Source organism: Saimiri boliviensis, chromosome 21, assembly GCF_048565385.1.
Source record: "Saimiri boliviensis isolate mSaiBol1 chromosome 21, mSaiBol1.pri, whole genome shotgun sequence".
Lineage (NCBI taxonomy): Eukaryota > Metazoa > Chordata > Mammalia > Primates > Cebidae > Saimiri > Saimiri boliviensis.
The window spans coordinates 24631254-24651336 of NC_133469.1; the positions used below are offsets into that span (position 1 = coordinate 24631254).

General features: G+C 47.9%; 1 pseudogene; it reads right to left on the reverse strand.

The window, feature by feature from the left end:
- Positions 1-1280: 1280 nt before the first annotated feature.
- Positions 1281-19302, reverse strand: LOC101045143 (protein spire homolog 2 pseudogene; annotated as a pseudogene).
- Between the last annotated feature and the right edge of the window lie 781 nt (positions 19303-20083).

Below are 20083 nucleotides of genomic sequence, written 5' to 3' on the forward strand. Positions count from 1 at the left end.
ACCCAGCAGCCAGTGGGTGAGCCATCACCTGGAACTTGTGCTCAGGATTTGCCACTGGTTCCCAAGGCACTCCCAGGAAGGGCTGATGCTTGCAAATACACGGCCTCACAGGATGCCACTTCCCCTCCCGCAGCCACCCACCCTCTCCCCTCACTCCAAATATTTCAGCTGCTAAGTTCCCTTTATTATTATTTTCTTTCTGGAGCAAGCCAGATGCATCTGACCTTAGGACCTTTCCTCCTCCCGCTGCACAGAATGTCTTCCCCACTTGTCTACACCCAGATCTTCTCCTACATGTCCCCTGCTTATAGAGAATTTTTCTGCAAAGCGCCCCATGCTGTCCTCCTTCCCTGCTTGCTTTCACTCCATAACTCTTATCACCCTGATACTCTGTGTGTTTACTTATGTGGTGGGTTTTAAAAATGTATTTTTAGACAGGTCTCCGTCTGTCACCCAGGTTGGAGTGCAGTGGCACAATCAGGGTTCACTGCAGCCTCCACCTCCTGGGCTCAAGCAATCCTTCCACCTGAGCCTCCCAAGTAGCTGGGACCACAGGTGTGCACGACCTGGAACTGTCATATCTGTGCCCAGAAGGGGGACAGGAAGCAGATGGATGAAAAGATTCCTGTTCAGTCACGAGGTGTGTTTGGGCTTCTTCATGCCCACTGAGGCTGCCAGCAGCAAGTGCACAGAAGGCCAGGCTGCCCGCCCACTCCCCCTTGCCTCCTCAGCAACCTTCACCTTGCCAAGATTCCCCAACTGCAGAGCGGGGCTGCTGTCCTGGGCTGGTAGGGGGCTTGCATAAGATCACGTGCTTTAAAAACTGTAAGTTCCAGCAAAGTTAATGTCGTTGGTTTTCAGAGGAGCTTCGTGGTAAGATCAGATATTTAGAGCTAAAAGGAGACCTCAGATTTCTAGTCACGGTCTCACTCATAACACCGCTCTGCCCCCAGAGTTACAGGTGCCATTGAAATGCTGGCCAGTGGTGCCAGCAAGGTGAGCACAGAACAAGGGGGCTGCGTATTGTAATGTAACTCTGTGAGTGCCACAGCACAGTCTACAGGTTTTGTAGAAGGGGCATGCAGACATTGGTGAGTGGCCCTTTCAGTGTCCATGCTTCTTTGTCTAAAATACATTACAGGAACTAAAATATTTAAAACTCATAAACATTTAAAATTGAATAGAGTGGACCATGCGAAATATTTCTTTATGATGTGTTCACTAAGCACATGACTCATAGATTTCCCTACTAATGTATCAACATAGATATTTTGTGTGTGTGCGAGAGAGACTTTCTTTATTAGGCCAAGAGTGGCCTGTACACAGATTGACAGAGCTGTTCCTCCCTGGACTGGGACCTCCCAGCGTCTTCAGGAGCCTCTGAGCCAGAGATGAGTGAGGACAGCACCAGAATGAGGTAGGGCCAGGAGGGGCAGGACAGCTGGGACGTGGACCCCAGGCAAAGGGCAGGGAACAGTTTGGCATGGACTTTTTTTTTTTTTTTTTTTTTTTGAGACAGATTCTCAGTCTGTCACCCAGGCCGGAGTGCAGTGGTGTGATCTTGACTCACTGCAACCTCCGCCTTCCAGGTTCAAGGGATTCTCCTGCCTCAGCCTCCCAAGTAGCTGGGATTACAAGCATGCACTACCACGCCCGGCTAATTTTTGTATTTTTAGCAGAGGCAAGGTTTCACCATGTTGGCCTGGCTGCTCCCAAACTTCTGACCTCAGGCGATCTTCCCTCCTTGGCCTCCCCAAATGCTGGGATTACATGTGTGAGCCACCATGCCTGGCCAGACCTTTCAAACAGAGGCGGGGGATGCCTCCCAGAAGAACCCCGCTCACTCAGACACTTCCCAGGTGCTGCCCAAATCTCTGCAAAGAAAGAGCAGAGGCAAGCAGGGTGCTCCGGTCTAGCTGGGAGCCAAGACATCCACTGGGGAGGGGAAGCTGCTGTCCTCATTGCTGGGGATGGAGAAGAGAATGGGAACATGGGATGCAGTCTGTGCCAGGACGTAGAACGCTCTGCTCTCTCTCCTCAGTGAGAAAACCCACTCCTTGTTCCCGCTTCCTCCCTGGCATGTAATCCTGAGAAGAAACAGCCTCCCTGAGGGAGGGTTTTGAAGTGCGCCTGAACCCATATGAGCTCTGGGGTCAGGAAACAATGTCTATAAATAGATAGGCTGGGTGTGTATATTACAAATGTATCTATATACGTGTATGTGTACATGCACAGCTCAGCACATCCTAGCCTAGAACAGGGACTGCCTGCTGCCTACTGGAGGCCTGGCCTTCTGGTGCTGTCACTTGAAGTCAAGAGTCTTGGTGTTAGGGATGTGAGGGACTGGGTCTGGCAGCCGCCTGGTGGCGCAGTGTTAAAGATGTCCCCACTCTTACAGCTGGCGCACACCACATCAGCCACAAAGCCGCTGCACTCACTGCAGACATCCTTCAGGACACAGCCATGGGAGTAGCTGTGGGGGAATGCCTCCTCGACACTCTGCCACTGTGGTCCTTGCTGAGAGTGGAAGACACCCTCTAAGGACTCTCAAAGCCCAGTGTGTAGACAGGGATGTGTGCAAACTTCTTAGGAGGCATCTTCATCTTTATGCTACAGTAAGTGCAGACAGCTCTCTTGCAGGAGACAGGTGGGTGGCCATGAGAACAGCGGGAACTTGGCCTGGCAGCAGCAGATCTTCCCCTTCTTCAGAATGCTGAAGAGCTCCTTGTTCTGCAAAATTTTCTCCATCTCGGCCTTGACCAGCACACTGTGCACATCCATCACTTCCTCCACGGTCAGCGCCAGGCTCTCCACAGGGTGGCTAAACTCCAGCCACACGTGTTTGGCATCGGGTGTCATGGAGGCCTTGGGTCTGTCCCTCGTGGAGCCCTGGTTGCCGAGTAGGGGGTGGCCGGGGTCAGAGATGTTGGCGAGATAGGTACCCTGGCCTCGGAAGCCCAGCGTCCACGCATGTGCGCTCCCCACTCGGGGCTGTGGGGGCTCTGTCCCTCCTGTGGGTTGCATGGCCTGCTGCACACCAGAGGCCACCTCACTTCGGAGCTGGGCCAGGTCGTGCTCTGAAAAGGAGCAGTCCCGCTTCAGTGTCACCTCCCCACACGGAGACTCTTATTCAGACGTGTTCATCTCTTCTGTCTCGGCCAAGGTGCATGCCTCGAGCAGCACGCACGCCACGGGCACTGGGTGCTGCCCCCAGCATGTGACAGACAGGTTGATGCCGGAGGTGGACTTGGAGTCTCCAGAGCAGGCGCTGAGGATGCAGGGCAGAGAGCCAAACCCGCGGGCAGCCCAGCCCTCGCCCCACACTGGGCGCAGCCTCTGCTCCTGCTTGATCTCCTCCAGGATCTTCTCGTGCAGGGACCTCTGTTTCTGCCGCAACGGGCGAAGCCGTCTCTCGGAGACCTGCTTCAGTGGAGGCCGTGAGCGGATGAAGTCCAGGATGAGTTCACGAGCGTCCTTCTCCACCCGGGGCGAGATGTCCCCATCCACCATGACCTTGCGCAGTTTGTAATTACGGGTCCAGATGTCCTGCATCAGCGTCTCGAAGGGCGTGAGCTGGAACTCGGTGGGGAGGGAGTTGAACTCCTGCTCCTGCACCTTCTTCAGCTTCGCTCTGTGGCGGAGCTCCTGCATGAGCTCAACCCACAATCAGGCCCAGTCTGTATGACCCAGGCTGTCGAGCTCAGCCTGTGGTATCTCCACCTGCGGCTCGTCCTCCTGAAGCTTCTGCAGCATCTCCTTGGCCTCGCGGACCCTGGCAAGGAAGGCCCGCAGCTCCAGCGTCTCCAAGAAGAGCGCCCGGCACCTGGCCTGGTAATGCACCTGCACGCCCCTAGGATCGGTCAGCCGCTCCGCGCACAGCCGCAGGGCCTGGGCTAAGGTGTGCACGTTGCGGGGGACGCTCTCGGCCTCTTCCTCCTCCTCGGGACCCCAGCAGCCCTAGTCCGCTGCGCCGCAGCCGCTGTCCTAGCTGTCCTCGCAGTCGTTGTTGGCCATGAGGTCGATAAGCTGCTCCGCCGCGGGCTGAGTTGGTGCTCCTGGCTCTCGTCCAGCCTCCAGTCCAGAGCGCGGCAGGTGGCGAAGCGCAGGGACTGCACGGTCTGGGCTTCTGAACTGGCTAGTGGCACCACCATGGTTGCATGTTCCGCGGCCTCGAGTTCCCGCGCCCGGACCGAGCGGTCCCCGCGCAGCAGGAGGTCCCCCGTGTCCCGCAGGCGCCCGGCCCGGCTCGCCCGGCAACCCGCGGCAGCCCTGGAAGCACACAGCCCAAGCCTGCTCCTTGCTGAGCGGCTGCTCGTAGCCCTTCAGCACCTCTTCCAGGGACAGCTCCCACGGCTCCGTTTGTCCGGTGGGTCCTTAAGCGTTTTAGAACTGGAATGTTTCTACATCTGTTTGTGTCCTCTCTCATTTTTGTTGAGCAGTGGTTTGTAGTTGTCCTTGAAGAGGTCCTTTACGTTCCTTGTTAGTTGTATTCCTAGGTATTTTATTCTCTTTGCAGCAATTGTGATTGGCAGTTCGTTCTTGATTTGGCTCTCTTTAAGTCTGTTATTGGTGTATAGGAATGCTTGCGATTTCTGCACATTGATTTTGTATCCTGAGACTTTGCTGAAGTTGCTTATCAGTTTCAGGAAATTTTGGGCTGAGACGATGGGGTCTTCTAAATGTACAATCATGTCGTCTGCAAATAGAGACAATTTGACTTCCTCCTTTCCTATTTGAATACCCTTTATTTCTTTTTCTTGCCTGATTGCTCTGGCTAGAACTTCCAATACTATATTGAATAAGAATGGTGAGACAGGGCATCCTTGTCTAGTGCCATATTTCAAAGGGAATGCTTCCAGTTTTTGCCCATTCATTATGATATTGGCGGTTGGTTTGTCATAAATAGCTTTTATTATTTTGAGATATGTTCCATCAATACCTAGTTTATTGAGGGCTTTTAGCATAAAGGGCTGTTGAATTTTGTCAAAGGCCTTCTCTGTATCAATTGAGATAATCATGCGGTTTTTGTCTTTGGTTCTGTTTATGTGGTGAATTACAATTATAGATTTGCATATGTTCAACCAGCATTGCATCCCCAGGATGAAGCCTACTTGATAACGTGGATAAGCTTTTTGACGTGCTGTTGCAATCGGTTTGCCAGTATTTTATTGAAGATTTTTACATCTATGTTCATCATGAATGTTGGCCTGAAGTTTTCTTTTCTTGCTGAGTCTCTGCCGGGTTTTGGTATCAGGATGATGTTGGTCTCATAAAATGATTTGGGAAGGATTCCCTCTTTTTGGATTGTTTGGAATAGTTTCAGAAGGAATTGTACCAGCACCTCTTCATATGTCTGGTAGAATTCGGCTGATCATTAAAAAATCTGGAGACAACAGATGCTGGAAAGGATGTGGAGAAATAGGAACACTTTTACACTGTTGGTAGGAGTGTAAATTAGTTCAATCATTGTGGAAGACAGTGTGGTGATTCCTCAAGGACCTAGAAATAGAAATTCCATTTGACCCAGCAATCCTATTATTGGGTATATATCCAAAGGATTATAAATAATTCTACCATAAGGACACATGCACACAAATGTTCATTGCAGCACTGTTTACAATAGCAAAGACCTGGAACCAACCCAAATGCCCATCAATGATAGACTGGACAGGGAAAATGTGGCACATATACACCATGGAATACTATACAGCCATCAAAAACAATGAGTTGGTGTCCTTTGTAGGAACATGGATGAACCTGGAAACCATCATTCTCAGTAAACTGACCCAAGAACAGAAAGTCAAACACTGCATGTTCTCACTCATAGGTGGGTGTTGAACAATGAGAACACATGGACGCAGGGAGGGGAGCATCACACACTGGGGTCTGTCGGGGGGAAATAGGGGAGGGACAGCATGGGGAGGGAGTTGGGAAGAGATAGCATGAGGAGAAATGCCAGATATAGGTGATGGGGAGGAAGGGAGCAAATCACACTGCCATGTGTGTACCTATGCAACAATCTTGCATGTTCTTCACATGTACCCCAAAACCTAAAATGCAATTAAAAAGTGGCTTAACTGAGGAGAAAAAAAATGAACTGGGCTGTCATGACAGAAACTTTTAAGTAAAGCCCTACCTTCCCAGGACAGAACACCTGGGAAAAGAAAAGGCGGTTATGAGTTCTGCTGCAGCAGACTTAAACATACCTGCCCAGCAGCTCTGAATGGAACAACGGAGCTCACAGCTCAGCACTTGAGCTCCTACAAAGGACAGACTGTTTCCTCAAGCAGCTCCCCAACCCCCATATATCCAAAGAGTCACCTCATAAAGGAGAGCTCAGATTGACATCTGGCACATACCCTTCTGGGACAAAGACAACAGAAGAGGAAACTGGCAGCAGCCCTTACTGTTCTGCAGCCACTGCAGGTGATCCCCAGGCAAGCAGGGTCTAGAGTGGACCTCCAGCAGCCCTACAGCAGGGAGGCCTGACTGTTAGAAGGAAAACTAAGAAACAGAAAGAAATAACCTAATCAGCAACAAGCAGGACGTCCACTCAGACACCCCATCTGAAAGTCACCAACTACAAAGACCACAGGTAAATAAATCCACAAAGATGGGAAGAAACCAGTGCAAAAAGGATGAAAACACCCAAAACCAGAACGTCTCTCCTCCAAGGGACCAGCAAGGAACAAGGCTGGATGGAGAATGAGTCTGGTAAATTCACAGAAACAGGCTTCAGAAGGTGGGTAATAAGAAACTTCTCTGAACTAAAAGAACATGTTTTAACCCAATGCAAATAAACTCAGAACCTTGAAAAAAGGTTTGACAAAAAGCTAACAAGAATAAACAGCTTAGAGAGGAACATAAATGAATTGATGGAGCTGAAAAACACAACACGAGAACTTTGCGAAGCATACATAAGTTTCAATAGCCGAATTGACCAAGCAGAAGAAAGAATATCAGAGGTCGAAGATCAACTCAATGAAATAAAATGAGAAGGCAAGATTAGAGAAAAAAGAGTAAACCTAACATTAATTATAATTAATGATGACATATTTGCAATCTGCTGTTATTCAAATACTTTGTTTTAAATTGTTATATGTTAAAATGATGACTTTTATCTCTATAAGTTGATGGATCTTAGCACAGAGCAGAATCTCAGTCAGTTTAGGTTCAGCATTCTGTGCTCTAATGTGTGTCTTTTATCCTTAAAAAAGTGAGTCCTCCATTTGGCCTCAGTCCTGAGGGCCTGAGAGTTGGGACCACCTCACTCTCAGATTTCTATTTTCCACAAGTTAAATTCTTCCTGCCCTCTCCAACCCAGCCCAATATATCATCAGCTGCTATCAATATGATTTCATTTTCAATCCAATTTGCTTTCTAAGATTTGATTGCTCTTGTCTAAGCTTTTCAACTCTATTTAAAAATTTTGTGTACTCTTCAGAGAAAAATGATCAACAAAGAATCCTCTGAACAGGAAAGTTATCAATGAGAAATAAATGTAAAATAAGCCCTTTCCAGATAAACAAACACTGAGTTGATTTCAACTAAGTTGAAATCAAATGGCCAAAGATGATAATTTGAATCTACATAAAATAACAAAAGCACCAATAAAGATAATCATGTCATGATAAAAGACATTATGCATACATATTCCTTTTTGTTTCTTATTTTCAAAAATGAATATATAACAATAAAGATAGAATTGCATTGCTGGAACTATTACAAATACAAATGTAATATATTTACCAATAACTAAACAAAGGAAGTAAGTGATAAAGTTGTTTTGGAATAAAGACATACTCTCTGATATATTGAAATATTCTCTGACTTATTTCAAATAACTTGAATATCCTGGAATTAATGAGGAAATCCAGAAATGAAAAATAAGAAAGGCCATATGACAGAATTTGTAGATATATAATTGCTTTTCTTTTCTCAGTTTCTTTAAAAGAAATAAAATTATATAAAATAAAAATTATAAACTATATTATTAAGTTTATAACATGTAGATATATTTTGTTTATTTCTATTCTGATCTTTATAATTTATTCCCTTTTACTACTTATACTACTTTGTACCTTTTGTTTTTTCTTGTTTTTCTGGTTCCCTGAAATATAATATTAGATTATTTGTTTGAAACAGTTCTTTTTTTCACGCAGGTATTTATTGCTATAAACTTCTGTCTTAGAATTGCTTTTGCTAGAGTGCAATTTAACTCCATTTATTTGATTCGTTTCACTGATGAAAATGTGGTGCTGAAATTTTCTGTTATTATTGGATTATAGTCCATTTCTCCCCATAGGCCTATTAGTATGTACTTTATGTATTTGTGTGCCCCAGTGCTGGGTACATTACATACTTATTTATAACTGTTACAACCTCTTGCTGTATTGATCTCTTTGTTAATTTATAATGGCTTTCGCCATCTTTCTTTACCATTCTTGACTTAAAGTCAGCTTTATCTAATGTATCTACTCTTGTGATTTTTCTGGTTTTCATTTGATAGTTTACCTTGTTCTATCATCTCACTTTGTCTTTGTAGATTAAGTGACTTACCGTAGACAGCATATATTTGGTCTTGTTTTTGAGTTTATTCAGCTATTCTATATCTTTTCATTAAATAATTTAAGTAATTTAATCCATTTACCTTCGAGGTTATTACTGACATATAAGGGTTGTGTACCGCCATTTCGTCACGACTTTTAAGAATCACTTGAACCAGGAAAGAGGAGGTTGCAGTGAGCCAAGATCACACCACTGTACTCCAGCCTGGCAACAAAGCGAGACTCCATCTAAAAAAAAAAAAAAAAAAGAAGAAGAGTCTAAATAAACATACCTTTACCAGCAAGGAAAGTGAAAAATTAAGGCTTTTTTACAGTACCTGTAACTATTAATACTACCCAAACTTAAAAGTCAAATAGAGGTTACAAGGCTGCAAAATACTACTTCTGATATCTCTACCATATTGTTAGTTGCTTCATCTCACCTCCATACTTATGTTATTTAGATGCATATTTCTCTATATCTCTATTTTAATTAAGCCCCCAGTCCCACCCCAACTAGACAGAATGCTGAAAATGGTCAGGGCCTTATGTGATTGGTTCACAACTGTATACTGGGGAGCTAAAAATGCTTGGCACGTGCTATAAATTAAAATAAATATTTTTGAATGAACTAAGAAGCCTGGTGTTCAAAGGCAACTCAACTTGTTTTCCCAAAGCATTAATAGATCAGTTACCTCTTTAGATAACCAGATTGACAATTATTATTATTATTTTAAGATGGAGTCTCAATCTGTCGCCCAGGCTGGAGTGCAGTGGCAGTCTTGGCTCACTGCAACCTCTGCCTCTGGGGTTCAAGCAATTCTCCTGCCTCAGCCTCCCAAGTAGCTGGGATTACAGGCACATGCCACCATGCCCAGCTAATTATTTTATTGTTGTTTTTGTTTTTGTTTTTGTTTTTCTTAGACGGAGTCTCACTTAGTCGTCACCCAGGCTAGAGTGCAGTGGCATAATCTCTAAAAATTTTTCTATTTTTAGTAGAGACAGGGTTTCACTATGCTGGTCAGGCTGGTCTCGAACTCCTGACCTCGTAATCTGCCTGCCTCGGCCTCCCAAAGTGCTGGGATTACAGGCGTGAGCCACCACGCCCGGCCTAATTTTTGTATTTTTAGTAGAGAAGGGGTTTTGCCATGTTGGCTAGGCTGATCTTGAACCCCTGACCTCTGGTGATCCACCCACCTTGGCCTCCCAGAGTGCTAAGATTACAGGTGTGAGCCGCTGAGCCCAGCCAGATTGACAGTTATTAAAAAGACATCGATGTCCTAGACTATGAAAACATCATAGGATGTAACAGAAAAGATAACTGAGGCCAGGCACAGTGGCTCATGCCTGTAATCCCAGTAATTTGGGAGGCTGAGGCAGGTTGATTGCCTGAGCCTGGAGCCTGGGCAACAATGCTGAAACCTTATCTCTAAAAAAAAATTACAAAAATTAGCCCACCATGGCAATGCAGGCACCTGTGGTCCTAGCTAGTTGGGAATCTGAGGTGGGAGGACTGCTTGAGCCCGGGAGGCAGAGGTTGCAATGAGTCGAGACAGCATATTATTGAAATCTAGCCGGGGTGACAAAGCAGAACTCTGTCAAAAAAAAAAAAATCAATGAATGTAAATACCTTATTAAACTATTATTCAATTTAAATTTTTATTATAAAAATGTATTCTTCATATCCACAACTTTTTTATTTTTTTGAGACTGAGTTTTGCTTTTGTTGACCAGGCTTGAGTGCAATGGTGAGATCTCGGCTCACTGCAACCTCTGCCTCCCAAGTTCAAGCAATTCTCCTGCCTTTCAGTAGCTGGGATTACAGGCATGCGTCACCACGCCTGGCTCATTTTGTATTTTTAGTAGAGACAGGGTTTCACCATGTTGGTCAGGCCCTTTTTTTTTTTTCAGATGGAGTCTTGCTCTGTCACACAGGATAGAGTGCAGTGTGCCATCTCAGCTCACTGCAACCTCTGGATCCTGTGTTCAACCAATTCTCCTGCGTCAGCCTCCCAAGTAGCTGTGATTACAGGCATGCACCACTGTGCCCGGCTAATTTTTGTATTTTAAGTAGAAACAGGGTTTTGCCATGTTGGCCAGGCTGGTCTCAAATCCCTAACCTCAGGTGATCCACCCATCTTGGCCTTCCAGAGTGTTAGGCGTGAGCCACCACACCCAGCCAAAAGTAAAGTTTTTTTAAAAGTATCCCTTAGTGCAACACCCCAAATTTTTATATAGTTAATTAGACTAAATTGTTGATTTTACCTTTTTTTTTTTAAGATAGAGTCTCACTCTGTTGCCCAGGCTGAAGCACACTGGCACGATCTCAGCTCATTACTCCCTCCACCTCTCAGGTTCAAGCAGTTCTCCTGTCTGAGCCTCCTGAGTGGCTGAGACTGCAGGTACCTACCACTATGCCCGGCTACTTTTTTTATTTTTAGTAGAGACAGGGTTTCACCATATTGGTCAGGTGGTCTCAAACTCCTGACCTCAGGTGATTCACCTGCCTCAGCCTCTCAAAGTGCTGGGATTACAGGTGTGAGTAACCCTGCCCAGCCTGATTTTACTTTTTTATTTATAGCTAAACCATTTATAAGAATGGTGAAAGAAATGCAACTTTATCAAGACAACTTAGAAATAATTAAATAGAAGAGGTGCTTTTTGTAAAATCAACTTCATTTTGTTAACTTTGCCTAAATTGTCAAAACATTAACAGCTCTCATTTCACTTTTTTTTTTTTTTTTTTTTTTTTTTTGAGACAGAGTCTCACTCTGTCACCCAGGCTGGAGTGGAGGGTTGTAACCTCGGCTCATTGCAACCTCCACCTCCTGGGTTCAAGCAATTTTCCTGCCTCAGCCTCCCGAATAGCTGGGATTATAGGCATACGCCACCACACCCAGCTAATTTTTGTATTTGTAGTAGAGACAGGTTTTCTCCATATTGGCCAGACTGCTCTCGAACTCCTGACCTCAAGTGATCTGCCTGCCTCAGCCTCCCAAAGTGCTGGGATTACAGGCATGAGCCACCACACCCGCCCATTTTGCCTTTTTATGGACTTATACATTGATTTGGGAATGAGGTAATTGATATCATTTGAAAAGTTTGTTTCTTCTTATCTTTCTTTTTTTTTTCTTTTTTGAGACAGGGTCTCACTGTGTTGCCCAGGCTGGCCTTGAACTCTTTGACTCAAGGGATCTTCCTGCCTCAGCCTCCTGAGGAGCTGAGACTACAGGCACATGCCACTGCCCCAGGCTGGAGACCTCCTGATAGAGGAAATCTGAAAGACAGAATAAAGAAAAGCAAATAAATAAATAAAAGCTTGTGACTGGTGATTACCCTGAATATCATGGGCACAAAAAGTTTCTTATAGGTGTAGTTTTTAAAAATCTACATGTTGGGCCGGGCACGGTGGCTCAAGCCTGTAATCCCAGCAGTTTGGGAGGCCAAGGCGGGTGCATCACGAGGTGAAGAGATCGAGACCATCCTGGTCAACATGGTGAAACCCCGTCTCTACTAAAAAAAATAACAAAAAATTAGCTGGGCGTGGTGGCGCATGCCTGTAATCCCAGCTACTCAGGAGGCTGAGGCAGGAGAATTACTTGAACCCAGGAGGTGGAGGTTGCGGTGAGCCGAGATCGCACCATTGCACTCCAGCCTGGGTAACGAGAGTGAAACTCCATCTCAAAAAAAAAAAAAAAAAAAAAACTAGATGTTAACTGAATTTTGGCATCTTCTTGGTCTTTTCTAAAAAATGCAAGGAGGGTTAAATAACTGCCGTTCTCAAGATTTGTAGCTTGCTCGCCCTCGATACTTGTGTGGTTGAGTGTGCCTGGCTTTGCGTCCGGGAGGAGGGCAGGCCATATACAGCTGGAGAGGCCCGTGGCATGGTACAGCCTTTACTTACAAGGCTCTACTTCCAGTGCCTTCTCCACAGACTTGCCTTGGCTTCATAGGGCCGTACTGCCAAGGCCAAGGGAGAGGTCAGGCTCCTTCAGCGGCTGCAGGACCACCTGGTCGTTTGACAGGGAGTCACCAGAATAGCTTTCTTGCTTCTTTTTTGAACAAAATCAGAGTATTATTTATACAGGCAAACATACACATAGACAGTATTATTCGCAATAGACATGGCTGATTCATATTTGAATTTTGAAACAAACTGTCTTTTTAAAAAAATCTATCTGGATTTTTTTCTTTAACTTTTAAGTTCTAGGGTACAAGTATACGGTGTGCAGGTTTGTTACGTGAGCTTTGCGTCTTAAACTGTGAAGTGTATTGGCACCTAGGCTGAGGTTTGATCTAAGGTCTCCTTGGCTAGGGAACTCAGCATGTTGGTTACAAACAATAAAACGCCCTGTGTCTCATCATAGCAGCAGGTATGCTCTGCCTGGAGCAAACCTTCTGGACACGACTACTGTGCGGGATGTACGTTTTCCAGGGTCCAGACATGAAAGAAAGCAAATCAGTACTTTGACGGCCCCACCTCTTTCAGCACCATCCCCGGGAGTGAGTCTCATGAGAGGGATGGGGGAAGTGGAGGGAGAACGGCTCCTCCAAGGCCTCTCCCAGGGTGACTGGGGCTCCACATGTGTCTCAGTACAGACCCTGGATCCAGCCCTCATGGCCAAGTTCGATTTACTATGGGCTGGGATGGGACAGAGAGCTTTTTAAACTTAAAAAAAAAAAAAGAAGAAGAAGAAGAAGAAAGCATAATTACATACAAAATGCACAGATCTAAGTGCACAGTTTAACAAACCTCTAAACCTATGTAACCAGCACCACAGTCAATATAGAGTATTTCTGCCCCCTAGAAAGTTCTCTCGTCTCTTTTTAGAATCCCTCCTTTCTAGACCCTCCCCTCATACCCAGGCAACAACTTTGATTGCCACCAACAGGGAAGCTTTTCTTGTTTTGTTTTGTTTTGCTTTTGAGGCGGAGTTTCGCTCTTGTTACCCAGGCTGGAGTGCAATGGTACAATCTCGGCTCACCACAACCTCTGCCTCCCAGGTTCAAGCAATTCTCCTGCCTCAGCCTCCAGAGGAGCTCGGATTACAGGCATGCGCCATCATGCCCAGCTAATTTTGTATTTTTAGTAGAGACAGGGTTTCTCCATGTTGGTCAGGCTGGTTTCAATATCCCAACCTCAGGTGATTGGCCCACCTCAGCCTCCCAAAGTGCTGGGATTATAGGCAGAAGTCACCATGCCTGGTTGAAAGGTTTTACTTAAAGGAGCAATAGGAAAAAACTGAGTTCTGTATAAAATAAAAGATCTCTAAGTTGTAAACAGGTTATTTGATGATGTAAAATTATTGAGTGAGAAGAAAGAAAAAGACTTTTAGAAGTAAAGCCAGGGCCGGATGCAGTGGCTCACACCTGTAATCCTAGCACTTTGGGAGGCTGAGTCAGGGAGATCACCTGAAGTCAGAAGTCAGAAGTTCAAGACCAGCCTGACCAACAAAGTGAAACCCTGTCTCTACTAAAAAAAAAAAAAAAAAAAAAAAAAATACAAAAATTAGCTGGGTGTGATGGAGCATGCCTGTAATCCCAGTTCCTGATAAGGCAGGACATTGGCTTGAACTTGGGAGGCGGAGGCTGCAGTGACCCAAGATTGAGCCACCACACTCCAGCCTGAGTGATAGAGACCCCGTCTCAAGGAAAAAAAAAAAGGAATGCCAAATTGCATTCATGGCACACTGTGACTGCCTGTCTACCTGTAGCATGAACTGTGTCAGGGTTGGGGATCTGGGAGATGAGCAGGGCCCTGGCCAAACACAGCTCTACAGCTACGGCCTTGCTTCCAGAGGACAGTTAGGAGAGAGGAAGAGGCACACCAAGGCAGGGATGACTGAGGGAAGATGAAAGAGGGAGAGAGAAAAATTGCTTTGTTTTGTTTTTTTGTTTTGAGACAGTGTATTGCTCTGTGGCCCAGGCTGAAGTGCAGTGGCTCCATCATGGCTCACTGCAACCTGAACCTCCTGGGCTCAAGTGATCTTCCTGCCTCAGCTGTCCCAGCGGCCTGGCTAATTTTTTTTTTTTTTTTTTTTTTTACTATTTTATGGGGTCTCACTATGTCGCTCAGACTGGTCGCAAACTCCTGGGTGCAAGCGACCCTCTTACCTCAGTTGCCCGAGTAGCTGGAACTACAGGTACAAGTCACTGCACTCAGTTCTCAGCATCATGTTTAATCCTTAAAGTACAAGCCTAGCTGTCCCCAGCACAGCAGTGCCTCTCCATTTTTCACTGATGATAGTTACGATGACTAGAATAGCGTCATATCTCCATAAGGATGTACAGGTCATGAACATTCTTTTTTTTTTTTTTTTTCTGAGATGGGGTTTCACTCTTGTTGCCCAGGCTGGAGTGCGATGGCGCGATCTCAGCTCACTGCAACCTCCGCCTCCTGTGTTCAAGCAGTTCTTCTGCCTCAGCCTCCCAAGTAGCTGGGATTACAGGCATGTGTCACCACGCCCAGCTAATTTTGTATTTTTAGTAGACAGGGTTTCACCATGTTGGTCAGGATTGCCTCGATCTCCTGACCTCGTGATCCCCTGCCTCGGCCTCCCAAAGTGCTGGGATTACAGGTGTGAGCCACCGCACCCGGCCTGGTCATGAACATGCTGAAGTATGTCCTTCTCACTTCTCATCCCCATACCCTTGGAAAGGAAGGAAAATAACATTTCAATGAACTTGTCTTATATGAGAAAACCAGAGCTCAGAGGTTGAGTAAATCCAAGGTCTTTCAGTAATAAGGAGGCAAAGTCAAGCTGAAAAAGTCTAACCCTGAATCTGGTGTTATTTCCATCACAGGACCCTAAAAAAACACCACTAGAAAGCTTTAAGTCAGCAGAAACAACATTCAAGTCCCTCAGCTACACAACTGTGACTACACTGACACTCATGCAGGCAGCTGATATTCACCAGTAGAAAGCTGGGCTGCGGCAGGTGAGGAAACACCATAGCAGCCTCCAATGGAGAGTCAAAACTGGCCTTCTTAGTAATCCACTGTGGAAAAACAAAGATGAAATCTCAACATTTACAACACAACAGAATCTTTTTATTTTTTAGAGACAAGGTCTACCTCAAACTCCTGGCTCAAGCAATCCTCCCACCTCAGCCTCCTGAGCAGCTAGGACCGCATGTATACACCAACACACCCAGCTAATTTTGTTTTTTAGACATGGGGTCTCACTATGTTGCCCAGGCTGGTGTAGAATTCCTGGCCTCAGGCAATCCTCCCATCTCAGCCTCCCAAAATGCTGAGAGTACAAGCGTAAGCCACTGTACCTGGCCCTAACAAAAATTATATAGTTTCACAATGCCCAGGAAAACATTTGTGTAACTCAGCACACATACTACACTGCCAATTCCCATGTTTTCTTTATTTTTGTTTTTATATTTTTAGATACAGAGTCTTGTTCTGTTATCCAGGCTAGAATGATCACAGCTCACTGCAACCTCAAACTCCTGGACTCACATGATCTTCCTGCCTCAGCCTCCCAAGCAGCTGCAATGCAATGGCATGATCATGTCTCACTATAGCCTCAACCTGGGCTAATGCAATCCTCCCACCTCAGCCTCCTTAGTAGCTGGGACTACAGATCCATGCCACCATGCCCAGCTAAGTGTGTGTGTGTGTGTGTGTGTGTGTGTGTGTGTGTGTGTGTGAGTGTGTGTAGAGATGAGGTCTTGCTGTGTTGGCTAGGCTGGTTTTGAACTCCTAGGCTCAAGCAATCCTCCAACGTCAGCCTCCCAAAGTGCTAGAATTGCAGGCAGGAGTTACTGTCCCTGACTGGCAATTCCCATGTTCTACAGAAACACCATTCTCATGCAGCCCACAGTGGCCAGCTTCAGAGCTAAGTTTGTGGCAGTGAATCCTCAGTAATGCTTGTACAGCAATTGCTGTATGACAGGTCTTGCTCTAAGAGCTCTCCATGTATTTCCTCATTTCATCCTCAGTGGTATGCAGAATTCTAAAGATAGCCACCCAAGATTCCTGTCCCCTGGTTGTTCAGTGAAATACTCATCTAGGTACTGCTATGAAGGCATTCTGCAGATACAATTAGAGTCCTAAGTTAGTGGACCTTAAATTACAGAGTAGTCCCCAGCTGACAGCCAGCAAGGAAACAGAGACCTTAGTTCTACAACTCCAAGGATCTTGATTCTGCCAGCAACCTAGCCTTGAAGCAGCTTCTTCCCTAGAGCTTCCAGGTAAAAGCAAAGCTGCCAACACCTTGAGTTCAGCCTTGTGATGTGCAGCTGGGCCTACCTGGACTTCAGACTACAGAACTATGAGATAGTAAATGGGTACTGGTTTAAGCTGCTAAGTTTGTCAAACAAGAATAGAAAAACCATTCTCAAATACAGATGTATCAAAGTACAGATGAGGGAGAGGCAGAAAGGGAATAAGTCACTTATCCCACCCAGCTAGTAAACGGCAGAACCAAGATTCAAATACAAAGAGGGTCTCACAAATCTCTCTTAGATGAGGGCAAATCCCCTCCAGAATCCCCTCCATATTATTGGGTTTTGTTATTTAGTGAGAAGAAAGAGAAAGCCTTTTAAAAGTAAAGCCAGATTTACTCTGTGTAAATCTGTGCTCTACATAATGATTGGAGCTCCACCAAGGGAGCTTTTGAATGAACCATTGGAAAACTAGGATCGGCTCTCCAGATTCCCACCTCTCCACCCATCCAGGTCAGAAATGAAAAATGCTCAGACTCAGACTGCGCAGAGAGGAAGTCAGCCAAGTCCCACCGGTGGGCTAGTGTCAGCTTTCCCGGCCCACCTCTGCCTGCTGCACAAGTAAAGGCACAGGGGTGACACCTGGCAGTCCATGTGGAAGAAGAAAAGATGGGTGTAAGGAGGCCGTGTAGGCAGTTGGGAGGGGTGAGACAGGAATCTCTGGCACTTGGCAATAAGAACATCTCTCAGGTTTTTTCAACTTTTTTTTTTTTTTACAAAGTCTTGCTCTTTTACCAGGTGCCAAGCTGGAGTGCAGCGGTGATCTCGGCTCACTGCAACCTCCCCCTCCCGGCTTCAAGCAATTCTCTTGCCTCAGCCTCCCAAGTAGCTGGGACTACAAGCACGCGCCACTACACTCAGCTCATTATTTTGTATTTTAATAGAGAGGGGGTTTCACTATGTTGGTCAGGATGGTCTCAATCTCTTGACCTTGTGATCCACCCAACTCAGCCTCCCAAAGTGCTGGGATTACAGGTGTGAGCCACCGCGCCTGGCCGGTTTTTTCCTTCTTAACCTGCCTATCAAGTTCAGTGTTAAGGAAAACTTAAAACACTTCAGTGCTGACGCACTTGGTCAAGAAAATAGTGTACACTACTTCAAAATGATCAGAGCAGCACAAAATCGGGGACTGTTTCAGTCCAGAGCTTTCTCTGAAGTGAGAGCATCTCTGCTCACAGGAAGCTTTCATAGGCAGGGATTGAAAGACTTAGACCCTAGGCTGGGCACAGTGGCTCACACCTGTAATCCCAGCACTTTGGGAGGCCGAGGCAGGCAGATTACCCAAGGCCGGAGTTCGAGGGCCTGACCAACATGGAGAAACCCCATCTCTACTAAAAAAACAAAACTAGCCGGGCGTGATGGTACATGCCTGTAAACCCAGCTACTCGGGAGGCTGAGGCAGGAGAATCGCTTGAACCCGGGAGGCAGAGGTTCCAGTGAGCCAAGACGGTGCCATTGCATTCAAGCCTGGGCAACAAGAGCTAAACTCCATCTCAAAAAATAATAATAATAATAAGGAAGAAAAGAAAGACTGAGGCCCAGAGGAATTTCCAAGAGGAAATTCAAACCCAGGAGGTTCCAAGAAAGGTCAGCGTCTCCTACGCCCGTTCTCTGACCCTGCCACGGCCACAGTCCCGCACCACACCCCTCTGCGTGCCAGGCACCCTTCGACACCCACTTTCTTCCGGAGCTGCTTCAGAACCCATTTTGGGTTTCTTCCGACAGCTACAGCCCTCGGGCAAAGCCAGTCATTCCAAGTTAATCCTGTCACTGCCAAGACCTCTCCGGAGCAGCAGCACCAGCCCAACGGTCCTGTCAATTGGGAAACGGGACCTTCCTATCACGGCCGAGGAGACCGAGGCTTGGAGAAGCCGAGCATCCAGCGGGAAGAGCGGGGCTGGGACCCACACTCGGCTCTTCCTCCCGCAGCACCTGCTGAGCCCGAGGCTCAACTTCAACACGAAGCTCTCCTTCCCTCGGTTCCTTCCACGAGAGCCGCGCACGAGGGCGGCACGAGGACTCCACTGGGGCCCTCGCCTCCCAAGCCCGCCCGGCCGGGGCAGAGTGGCCGGGGCCGTCCAAGTCCCGGGACCCGCGGAGGAACGGAGACGGCCTCGGCAGGGACGCGGGAAAGCCGACCCACGCGCGCCCCCGGCCACACACCTGGGAGACCCACAGCGTTCCCCGCCTCGGAGCTGGAAGCCGCCATTCTGCCACCCCGTGCCGAAGTATTAGGAAGCTGCGTGGGGCGTCACGCGGGGAAAGCGCCGCTGCCTCTTCAGGACGCTACGTCAGAACGCGCGTGCCCAACGCGAAGGCTGCCGGGTGGCGGAGGGGAGGTGGCGAGGGAGGAGTGCGGGGAGGGGGTGGTCCGCCGCTGACTGCGCCTGCGTGGTTGCGGCCTCCGCGCCCCCTACCGTTGAGCTCGTGCACCTTCTCCCCAGCAAGGCGTGCACCTGCGCCTAAGCAGGGTCCTCTGATTAGTGCCGCCTTGGAGCGCCCCCTAGTGGGGCACCAGCGCGGATAAAACAATTGCACGCTTTCTTGCAACAGGCATTTAGCGCTCGGTGTATGCCTGGCACTGGGCTGGGCGCTGCCACTAAGCCAGTATGACCAATGCTCAACCAGGGCCTCTATCAGGGAGGTCCTGATCACCAGCGAGCGGGCCCCTGCTGTGGGCCACGGCCGCCTGGGAGGCCGGGCACAGGCGCTGCACGGAGAGGGCAGCAGCCGCAGCCGCTAGGGGGCGTGGTGGGACCGCGGCGCGGCGGGGCGCCCCTTCCCGCGGGGGCTTGGGGGTTTGGGGGCGCGGGGCCGCAGAGCGCAGGTGCTGGGCTGGGGCCCGCTGCGCCCCCCGGGGCTGGAGCTGCCGGGCAGAAGCTCTCACTGCAGCGGTAAAAGGTGCTGAGCGCTGAGGAAATTGAGCTGTACACGCTGGTCCAGGTGGCGGGCGGCGCCATCGACCCCGACGAGTTCAAGTGAGCGGGGCTGGTGGGGTCGCGCGGCCCCCGAAAGCCCCCACCTCTGCTCTCACTGTCAGCTCGCTGGTCCGGAGGAGCCTCCCGCCCTTGTCGGGTCTTCAGGGAGGGGCCTGGGTCCGCGCCGGGCAAGGAGGGCTCACCCGCCCGGCGTCTGTCCCCGCCAGGATCCTGGTGGACCTGCTGAAGGTGAACCTGGCCCCCTCTGGCCGCCTTCGAGATGCTCAAGTCGGTGTGTGCCGGGAAGAGGCTGGCGAACGAGCCCCAGGACTCTGCGGCTGCGTCTCTGCTCACGTCCAGTGTGCCCGAGACCCGGGGGGC